The sequence below is a fragment of the Octodon degus genome, unplaced genomic scaffold, assembly GCF_000260255.1.
Source record: "Octodon degus isolate 3935 unplaced genomic scaffold, OctDeg1.0 scaffold00076, whole genome shotgun sequence".
NCBI classification, from domain to species: Eukaryota; Metazoa; Chordata; class Mammalia; order Rodentia; family Octodontidae; genus Octodon; species Octodon degus.
Window position 1 is genome coordinate 6,735,174 of NW_004524652.1, and position 10,452 is coordinate 6,745,625.

General features: G+C 48.8%; 1 protein-coding gene across 10 annotated transcripts in view; it reads left to right on the top strand.

The window, feature by feature from the left end:
• Positions 1-10,452, top strand: part of Clip1 (CAP-Gly domain containing linker protein 1) — a 192,189-nt gene that overhangs the window by 49,933 nt on the left and 131,804 nt on the right. For 9 of the 10 annotated variants that reach the window (XM_023720597.1, XM_004635887.2, XM_023720599.1 and 6 more), the window contains exon 1: positions 2,972-3,126. The exons of the other annotated variant lie outside the window; for it this stretch is intronic. The gene's annotated coding sequence lies outside the window, so the exon portion shown is untranslated. Of the gene's footprint in view, positions 1-2,971; positions 3,127-10,452 lie in introns of those variants that run through there. 10 annotated transcript variants of the gene reach the window in all.

Genomic DNA, 10,452 nt, shown 5'->3' on the forward strand with positions numbered 1-10,452 from the left:
TGTGTGTGTGGCCAGCTCAGCCCACCAGGGGGCGGGGCTGGCTGGCATGTGGTGCTGGGGATAGAACCGCGGTCCCTGTGCTTTGCCAAGCTTGTTTCAAGTAGGTGCTTTAGACCACTGAGCCATCTCTCCAGCCCTTCACAATGATATTTTTAATAAAGATAGTCGATAGAATCAGTAGAGGGGAAAAGAGAAAAAGCATGAGTTTTTGGTTATATCTATTTTTTTTTTTTTTCATTTATGTATTTGGTACAGGGTCTCACTATGCAGCTCAGACTTGTAGTGATCCTCCTGTTTTCAGCCTCCCAGTGCTGGGATTACAAGTGTGCTCCACCATGCCCAGACTCAATGCTGGCTCAGTGCCCTGCTGGGGCAGACCAGCACAGCATGCAGGACCAGGGATCGATCCCTGGGCTTGCCAAAGCAGGTGCTTAATCTGCTTAGTTATCTCGCCAGCCCTGTATCTCACTGTTAACAGTGGTCACGGGACAGGGTCTGAGGCTGCTCCCACCAAGATAAGGTACCTAAACCCATCTTGCCTGTAGGATAAATTGCAGGCTTGCTTATTGGAAAAATAATTTTTAGGACATCTTTATGCAGAGGCATAAAAGTATTAGGGAGAAGTCTCGCTGTGTAGTTCAGATCAGCCTTGAGCTCACTATGTAGCTCAGGCTGGCTCAAACTTGCCATGATTGCTCCTGCTTGCGCAGATTGTAGGAGTATGCCACCACACCAGTGAACAGGGAGAAATTTATTTATTTATTTATTTTTGCAGAACTGGGGATTGAACTCAGGCCCTTGCGCTTCCAGGGAAGCCCTTATTCTACTGAGCCATCTCCCTGGACCCAATAGGGAGAAATTTAAAAGTACCCACTCAAGGACTAGGGAGATGGCTCAGTAGAATAAGGGCTTGTCTGTCGAGCACAAGGGCCTGAGTTCAATCCCTGGTTCTGTAAAAAAAAGAAGAGTATGGGTCCTCAAAAGAGATACAGGCCCCTTATTTCCTATAACCAGGATATTTATGCTTCTCTTTGGGGTATGGTTACCCTAGGAAAAAGTGGCCCAATCCCCCCAAAAGGATAGTGGCCCACTTTACAGGTATGTGTCTAATTTTTCCCCCTGAAATGAATGATCTAAGCATTCTTTAAATTTTCTCAGTCTGTTTTTTCATCTTGGTATCATGTTTCTACTATGCAACTTAAGCCAGTGTGAATTTACAGTATTCTTGAGAAATTTTGGTGGGATGGGTCTTGAAGTAGCCCAAATTAACCAAGGGAATGCACATATGGATCACCTCGACTAACTTCGCCTGGGTCCTGGCAACTATGGTGTTTTTTTGTTTTTGTCTTTTCCCCCCCATAATTTTGAGAAACAAATAGCAGTGAGACAGTTTCAAACCAAATTGGTAGGACAGTTTCAATAATTAACACATTGCATACATTCTTCCTAGTGGTTAATTGCTGTACAAGATGTGGACTTGATATCCTATTTACAAACACTACTGTGGTGTTTTTAAAAATACAGTTTTTAAGGCTGGGTGTGGAGGTGGACACCTGTGATCCCAGCACCCTGTAGGCTGAGGCAGGAGTATCATTGCGAGTTCCAGGCCAGCCAGGGGCACAAAGCCAGTCTCTTGTCTCACAAAACCAAGGAATAAAAGTAAAAAGTACAATTTTTAGTTTTGATTTTTCCTTGTCTCCTTTCTGCATTTCATCCTATCACCTCGCCTTATTTTTTTATTTTTTTTTTTTTGAGGCTCAAATGCCTTTAGGGCATTTCTGGTTTTCAGTAACTGTCTGGGTTCGAACGAAAGAAGCTTGAGCTTGAGGGCTTTGTTTAAGCAGGCGCTTAAACAACTGAGCTACTGGGCAGGCCCCCTCGCCTTATTGTTTGACAGCTTTGAGTACACAGCTTGTTTTATTTTAGGTCCCCCCCCACCCCGTCTCCCCCGCATGGCTTGTTTTTTAAAAAGTGAAGAGCGCGATCGGGTTTGGGGTGAGGTGTATCTTTCAGATGAAGAAGAGGGATCCTGGACCCGCGGGGACCACCGCCACCTCTGCGTGCAGCGTGCATTAGGGCGATGTTGAATTAGATCCCAGAACATTTTGTCCTTTGAGACCCGAACGGCGGATGCCCGCAGAGGCTCGCCCGTGTACGGGACTTCTGTCTCCGCTACCTGAGGTCGGGGCAGCACAGGGCTTTGAAGCAGGTCAGCCGGGAGGTCCCGCTCTCGAAGATTCCCTTCTGCCGGGGAGGAGGAGACCCCCATGCAGCGCTGAGGCTGCCTTGCTCCCGGGGTTGCCATGGTCCGTGGGAGCGAAATGCTGGCCGCTGCCGCCCCGCGGCCCGAGCAGGTTGTCGCAGCGTCCTCTCCGGCTCTTTTCAAAAGCTTTTCAAGGAGCTGGGGTGGGGGGTGGGGGGGAAACGGCGACAACGAGACAGAAACTTGGGCTTCAGTCCAAGCGGCCCAGAAGCCACTTGGGCGGATAAAAGGCTTTTCTCACCCTGGGCTCGCTTCAGAGGGCTTTAACCTCGCGGTTTTCCTGGAGAGCAGACGTGGCTACTCCAGCCCAGCCCGCCGTGGGCAGCGCTTTCCGGCCTGCTTCCGAGGCCCTCTCCCCGCGGCCGGCAGCGGGAAGCGGAGGCAGACCGACGTGTGGCCCTGAAGGCGGCGGCCGGGTCAGGCCGGCGGGGGTGTGACTGTGCACTTTCTGGGAACACATGGCCGGAAACCCGGAGCCGGGCGGAAGATGACTAGGCGCCCCTAGCTGCAGGCCTCCGGACGCTGCCTCGCTCCCTCGCTCCCGGGCTCTAGAGCAATTGAGGGGGATTTAACCACCCGAGGGTCGGCTGGGGGCGGGGCCTGGTCCGGGGCGGGGCCTGGTCCGGGGGGCGGGGCCTGGTCCGGGCGGGGCCTGATTCGGGGCGGGGCCTGCAGACGGCGGCGCGGGCGCTGGGAGGAGCCGCGCGGCGTCGTCTTGTAGAGGCGCGCGCCCGCCCGGCCCTGAGGCGGCTGCGGCGCGTCATACTCTCCCCAGCCCGAGCCCAAGAGTGGGGAGGCGGCGTCCGCGGCTGGGGCTCCTGCTGTTGTAGTGGGGCAGGTGGAGACGACCTGCGGTGTCTGAGGTGAGCGGGGCGTGCGGGGGCGCGGCCTCCCACTTCCCGACCGTCTCCCCTCCTGCCTTCTGTCACCGGTTGCCCGCTCCGGGTTGGGCCCGGCGTCCGGCAGGGGGTACAGAGCCCTGCGCTGCGGGCCAGGCCTGAGGGGACACAGTGGCCGCTTGGGAGGGCGGGGGTCCCCGACATGCGCGCCCACCTTGAGCCGGCCCTCAGCGCGCGCCCGGGCCTTCCCGTCTTCCGCGCGCCTCAAGATGGAGCGTGGACTCCTCGCCCCGGCGCGCGCCCTGCCCAGGTCCTGTCCTCTCCTCCGCCGACTGACATTGGGGGCCCGGGCCCGGGGTGTCTGGGCCCGGGCCAGACCTGTTGCCGCGGGCGCCACCACCCGCCTCCGAGCCTCCCTCAGGCCCTGCCGCAGGTGCCCGCGAGCCGGAATGAAGCGCGCCCGGCCCTGGCTCCCCGGCTCGGCTACGCTCTGCTCGGCCGGCCCGCCTGGCCCGATCGCTTGGCTTTTGTTTTCCTCCCGAGCAGGGCTGTGATTCTTGGAGAAGCTGGAAGGCAAGAGGGACCAGGGCTCAGAAATCACCGCCGCCGGGTAACTCGAACCTGCTAGTGCAGCCGGGGATTGGCTCGGGAGACAGATGACACTTGTTCAGAGCTTATTGGCAAAGCACAGCCTTTGATTTCCCCGAATTTGGATCTCCTGTGCTGCAAAAATCTGATTTTGATGGGGGGGGGGCGAACCCTGAAACCACTTCATGTGGCTTTTCCATCTGGCAGGAGCCAAGCACCACCATCACCCCCTCCCGTCTCAGCTCCACCTCTTTGGTATGAAGAAATTACACGTTAAGTCTGCGTTCGATGTAGATACTTGTTTTTAGCAAAACGGGCGCCAATTACTGTTTTCAAGAAGGAGGGCGGAGGAGATTCTGTAATTTTTTCTTTGTGTGTGTGTGAGTGTGAGTGTGTGAGTGATTCAGCAGCGTTGAGTTCTTCCTCTTTTAGGTGAGGACTGGCTGGCCGGTTAGAGTGCTGTAAATATCCCTGCCGCGCCTGCTGCTGTTTTTATGGTGATGATCCTGGGGTTTTTATTATTAGTACGATTACCCATAGTGTCCTCGATTCAGGAGAGCAATGTTTGACTTTCCGATGTCAGGGCAACCTTTTTTGGTGGAGCCCTTCTTCAGCCTTGGGCCCTTTCTTTCCCTCTGGTAATAATAACAATTAACATTTATTGAGGGCTCCTGTGATCAGGAGTCTCTGGGCAAATCTTACAAAGGTGTTTTATCTCTTTGAATCAGCCCAATAAGGGTGCTGTCATTATCCTTAGTTTACGGAGAGGGCATAGAAAGGTCAAGTAACTCCAGAGCTGCACAGCTAATAAGTGATGTTGGTGGAATTTGTACGCTGGTCTTCTCACTCCAGGTGCATAGTTATTTTACCAATGTGGTGAAACTGGCAGGGAGCAAGGCCAGCCCTTATTAAAGCAAAGTAAGTGGTTGATAGCTTGGCCAAGGGCTAAGATTTTGAGATTCAGAGAAAGTAGGCAAGTAGTGAGTAGGCTTAGACTTCTCACCAGGCCTGGTTTAAATCTGTAAAAATAAACTGGGTGGGGATTCTGAAAGGATGTCTGTCGGAAGAGCAGCATTGTTTCCTTCTCTACATCCCCCTCCCCCCTGCAGGGTCTTGCTATATAGTCCAGGCTGGCCTTGAACCCTCTGAGATCCTACTGCCTTAGCCTCCTGAGTGCTAGGGTTACAGGCATAAGACACCATGTGCAGCTCTTTCCCTACTCTTTCATCATTGCTTGAACACAACGTGAAACAATCTGTTTCAGTCCTCAAGAAGTTTAGAATTTGATGGTCTTTCTTTTTTGGTGGAACCAGGGATTGAACTCAGGCCCTTGCGCTTGCCAGGCAAGTGCTTATTCCACTGAACCGTATCCCCGGCCCCTTGATAGTCTATTTCTTCCTCTCCTTTTCTTGGCAGTACTGGGCCTTGCACTGGGGTACATCTCTAGCCCTTATCTTTGTATCTTATTGGTACATTTTATTTTATTTTATTTTTTTGCGGAACCGGGGATTGAACTCAGGTCCTTGCACTTGCCAGGGAAGTGCTTATTCCACTGAGCCATCTCCCCGGCCCCTATTGGTACATTTTAGATATACATAGTGATTACATTCATCTTAGGGAATTTGTATGTGTCCTTGATCTATTTTGTGACAACTTTTTTTCCCCCATTCCCCTCCTCTCCCTTCAACCCCTCTTCCCCTCCTTTACAAAAGCTTTCTTTTGTTTTTTCCTTCTAGTCTCTTTTTTCTTGTCCCTTTCTTCCTTTCTCCTCTCCTCCCTTTCACCTTCCCCTTTTTTTTTTGGAGACAGGGTCTCACTATGCAGTTCAGGTTGTCCTTGAGCTCACTTTGTAGGCCAGGCTGGTCTCAAACTCACAACGATCCTCCTGCCTCAGCCTCCTGAGTGCTGGGATTACAGGCATGTGTCACCATGCCCTGCTCTCCTTCCCATTTAAACATTTTAACTTTTTATTTTATTTTAATTTTTTGAGACAAGGTCTTGGTGTGTTGCCAGAGCTATCCTTGCCCTTGCTATCATCCTGGTGTTAACCCAGAGTCTAACATTGAGTCTTTTACACCCTGTGTGACCCAAGATGCCTGAGAACTAATTCAATAATGTTCATCTCTAGTTTTTGTTTTTATTTTCCTAATGGTGCTGGAGGTAGAACCTGGGGCTGACATATGCAAACAGTTCTACCATTGTGCTACACTTCCTACCTGGCTCTTTTTTTTTTTATTTTTTCTGGTGGGACCTGGGATTGAACTCAGGCCCTTGAGCTTGCCAGGCAAGCACTTAGTCTACTGAGCCATCTCCCCGGCCTTTCCTTCTTTTTTTATTTTTATTTATTTTTATGTATTTAGTACAGGGTCTCACTACACAGATTGGATTTGTATTGATTCTTTCCTGTTTTTTGGCCTCCCAAGCGCTGGGATCACCAGGGTGAGCTGCCTCAGGAGTCTCAGGGCAACCTGGGGGCGGGGCCAGCCCAACTGGCTCGCTCCTGTTTGTTGGGATTAATGCTCTTCATCCTACACAAAAGTAGTCACCTTTGAATTTATCACATATTCATTTATTATTTACAGATGAACTTTGGTCTTTCGAGAATATAGCTGCTATGGAGAGTTGTGCTTCATGTTATGGGATCTTCTGACTCCTTTTTGTTTTTTTTTTTTTTGAAACAGGGTCTTGCTATGTAGTTCTAACTGGCCTTGAACTCATTTTTATGGCCCAGACTGACCTGGAACACAGCAGTCCTCCCACCCTAGCCATTCAAGTGCTGGATTTACAGGCATGTGCCACTACATCTGGCTTCTGTAGACTTTCATATGTTCAATAAACGCTTATTTAGATAATTAAAAATGAGGGTCACAGATCTTTTTTGTGTGTGGGGTATAGTCCTGAGAATTGAGCTACCTCCCCAGCCCCAGAACCTTGCTCATGCTGTTTGCTTCTGCCTGAGCCCCACTTTTGACCCCTCAAGATTAGTTTTATAGAAGTTAAAGCCAGAGATAAAAACAAGGTAGTGTGATAACCCAAGAAGATGGTTTAATAGTAAAACAAAGCTTTATATGTTGTTAAGTGACTTTTAACCATGTAAATGTCTACCATCCAAATACCTGTAACTTCTTTCCTCCTTTTTCTCCTTTTTTTTTGAGACAGGGTCTCACTATGCAGTTCATGTTGGCCTTGTGCTCACTTTTGCAGCCCCAAGGCTGGTCTTGAACTTGCAGAGATCCTCCTGGCTCAACCTGGGTGCTGGGATTAAAGCATGTGCCACCATCCCCTGTTGTGGGGCTGCATGGTAGACACCTGCATTTGGGCCAAGATGGTGCACCACTGCCCTGCATGTGGGGTCAGGGATTGAACTTGGGTCCTTGTGCTTGTCAGGTAGGTGCTTATGCCTCTGAGCTATCTCTCTGGCCCCTCTTTCCTTCTTGAGTTAGAAGGTCAGGTATGATTTTCTCCGATTGGAAAAGTAGACGTGTTTATTAGTCCTGGCCAAGCTGTAGTTCTCTTTACAGTATTCTTAAAGTGTGATTACTTTGTACCCCCAACCCAGGGCCACAGTTTGTGGAGCTGTGTTGTGCTGTCTGTGTGCTGTAATGAGGTTTCATTTGATATTCTACTGTGTGCCAGGTGACGTTCAAGAGGCTAATGACACAGCCCTGGATAAAACAGGCAAATTGTTCTCTTGAAACTCCCCTTTATAAATAAACTAAGACAATAACATACTAAGTAGCTACATTTAATGTTAGAAAATGATACATGATAAGGAAGTCAGGTAAGGAGGAATAAGAAGTTTTGGGGATAAAGATCACAGTAATGGAAATCCCACTGAAAATGTGACTTGTAGAGAGACCTAAAGTAAGTAAAGGAGTGCTGCTCCCAGAGGGAATTAAGGGCACACTTGGAGAAGGATTTTTTTTTTGGGGGGGGGGCCTGCTCAGGATGCCTTAAGGGTGGGTCTGGTGCAGCTGTGGAGCTGGGGACCTAACCACGGTTCCCTGCGCCTGATTGAGTTTGCCAAAGCAGATGCTTTAGACAACTGAGCTAACCCGCAAGCCCTTAAGTGCACACTTGGAAGGAGGAACAAGTGCAACTGTCCTAGAGCGAAAAGCTTGTAAAGGACAAATAACTTAAGGCCTTTCAGGCTATTGTCTTTAAAATATGTTTGTTAAACTATTAAAAATAATAAAAGGTACAGAATAATTTTCTATTGCATTAATGTTTAGATGAAGGTAAAGTCTTAGGCTTCTGATGCCTAAGACTAAAATAATTTTATTTTATTTATTTATTTGTTTATTTTGGCGGAACCAGGGATTGAACTCAGGCCCTTGTGCTTGCCAGAGAAGCGCTTATTCTAAGCCATCTCCCTGGCCCCAATAATTTTATTAATTTGCCTAAAAGGCTGCACAGCTAGTGAATAAGGCTAGAAACTGAAACTTGGTTTGTTTTTTGGTTTTTTTTTTTTTTATATGAGACAGGGTCTTACTCTGAAGTTCAGGCTGGCCTTGAACTCACAATGTATGTAGCCTAGGCTGGCCTCAGTGACCCTCCTGTTTCAGCTTCCTGAGTGTAGGTATTCCAGGTGTGCTTCACCACACCTGGCACTAGTTTATTCTTTTTTTATTTTTTGGCAGAACCGGGGATTGAACTTAGACTCTTGTGCTTGCCAGGGAAGCGTTTATTCTACTGAGCCATCTCCCTGCCCCCGGCACTAGTTTATGTTTTTATTTTTTATTTGTTTATTTTGGTATCAGGAATCTAACTCAGGACCTTGCTCTTGCCAGGCAGGTGCTGTGCCACTGAACTATATCTCTGTCCAGCTGGACATATTTTAAGCAATGTACAGAATACTATGGTAGTAAATATATCAAGGAACTGCTTGGCCTAAGATCAGCCCATGTTGTCTTTATTTTTAAACTGTTTTTGAGACAAGTCTTGCTATACTGTTCAGGCTAACCTTGAGCTCACTTTGTAGCTCAGGCTGGTCTTGAACTCCAACAGTCCTCCTGCCTTAGTCTCCAGAGTGCTGGGACTATAGGCATGCACCACCACGCTCTGCCTTTTTTTCTTTTTTTGAAAAACCTTTATTTGGTACAGAGTCTCACTACCCAGCTGGACTAGTAGTGATCCTCCTATTGCAGCCTCCCCAGAGCTGGGATTACTGGTTTTGGTGACTTAGTGTGGAGCCAGTAGGGCATGCGGTATTGGGATCAAACGCAGATCTTTGCACTTGCCCGGCAGGCATTTAGACCGCTGAACCTATTTCCCTGGCCCTTGGACTTTATTTTTATTTTATTTTTGTCTTTTTGAGGCAGGGTCTCACTCAGGCTGGCTTCCTCAGTGTTGGGATCACAGGCATGCACCGCCCTGCCTGGCCCATGTTCAGTCTTGATATTGGATGTTTGTGTGCATCTGTTCAGGGTGTCTGCATCTTTTGGAGGCCTCCTTATGGTATTGCATATATAGTTTTCCCCTAGGAAGGTGACTGGGGATTGAACTCAGGCCCTTGCCATTTGCCAGGGAAGTGCTTATTCTACTGAGCCATCTCCCTAGGCCCCTCTTTGTTTTTTTATTTTTTATTTTATTTATTTGTGTATGTGTGTGTGTGTGGTCAGCTCAGCCCACCAGGAGGCGAGACTGGCTGGCATGTGGTGCTGGGGGATTGAACCGTGGTCTCTGTGCTTTGCTAAGCTTGCTCTAAGTAGGAGCTTTAGACCACTGAGCCATCTCACCAGCCCCTCTTTGTTTTTTTTAAATGTATCTTTTAAAAATTTTTTTTAGGGAAGGGTCTACGGGGTGTTCAGGGTCTCACTACTAGATCAGAATCATAGTGATCTACCTGTTTATAGACTCCCAAGAGCTGGGATTACAAGCACGTGCCACCATGCTGTCTCAATTGCTGTCTCAGCATACCCCAGGAGGCGAGTGGCAGCCCGGTGCAATGAAGCCCGGGCCCCTGAAGCCCCAGCCCCTGCACCTACTTGCAGGCGCTTTAATCTGCTGAGCTATTTGGTCAGCCCTAAAACACTAATTTATGAGGATAAATTCCGTTTGCTAGATCCAAAACGGATCGCAGGTAGTTGAAGCTGAGGAACACCCTTGTTTTTTGCTAAAGTCTGTGTGTCCACCACCTTCTGACCACCTTGTGCTGCTCTGAAATCTGATATCTCTTTTTCTCAGGGTCAAGATCTTGCCCTCCTGTGTGTCTGGGTTTCTGCAGCTGCTGCTTGCTTGCTTCCTTGCTATTTTTTTTTTCTTTTTTTTTGCAGTACAGGGGATTGAACTCAGGCACTTGTGCTTGCCAGGCACGCACTTATTCTATTGAGCTATCTCCCCAGTGCAGCTGCTTCTTCCTCTAACCAGGACAAGATTTTGGCTGAAGTAAGCATCAGTGAGGTGTTTTGGGATTTTTGCTTTGACCAATATCAATTTTTGTAGAGGTGGCAATGACAAATTTCTGGTGTGTTCTTTGTGGAGGAACAAGATTAAGGCTAAGAGGCCCAGTCACAAGGAGCAAGCCACTGGCCAACTGCTTCAGGAAGACCACTCTCTTGCCTCTGTGACGCCTGGTGAGGATGATCAAGATGGTGCCAGGAGTGATGCTAGCTCAAAGTTTCCTCACATTCTGACTGAAGGGTTTCCTGCTGTGGCTCAAGAGATTTTGGGACACATCTTCACTAGGGTAGTACCTAGGCATTTTTCAAAGCTTAACCATCCAGGTACCTCCATTCTTGTCCCCATTGACAAGAATGTTTT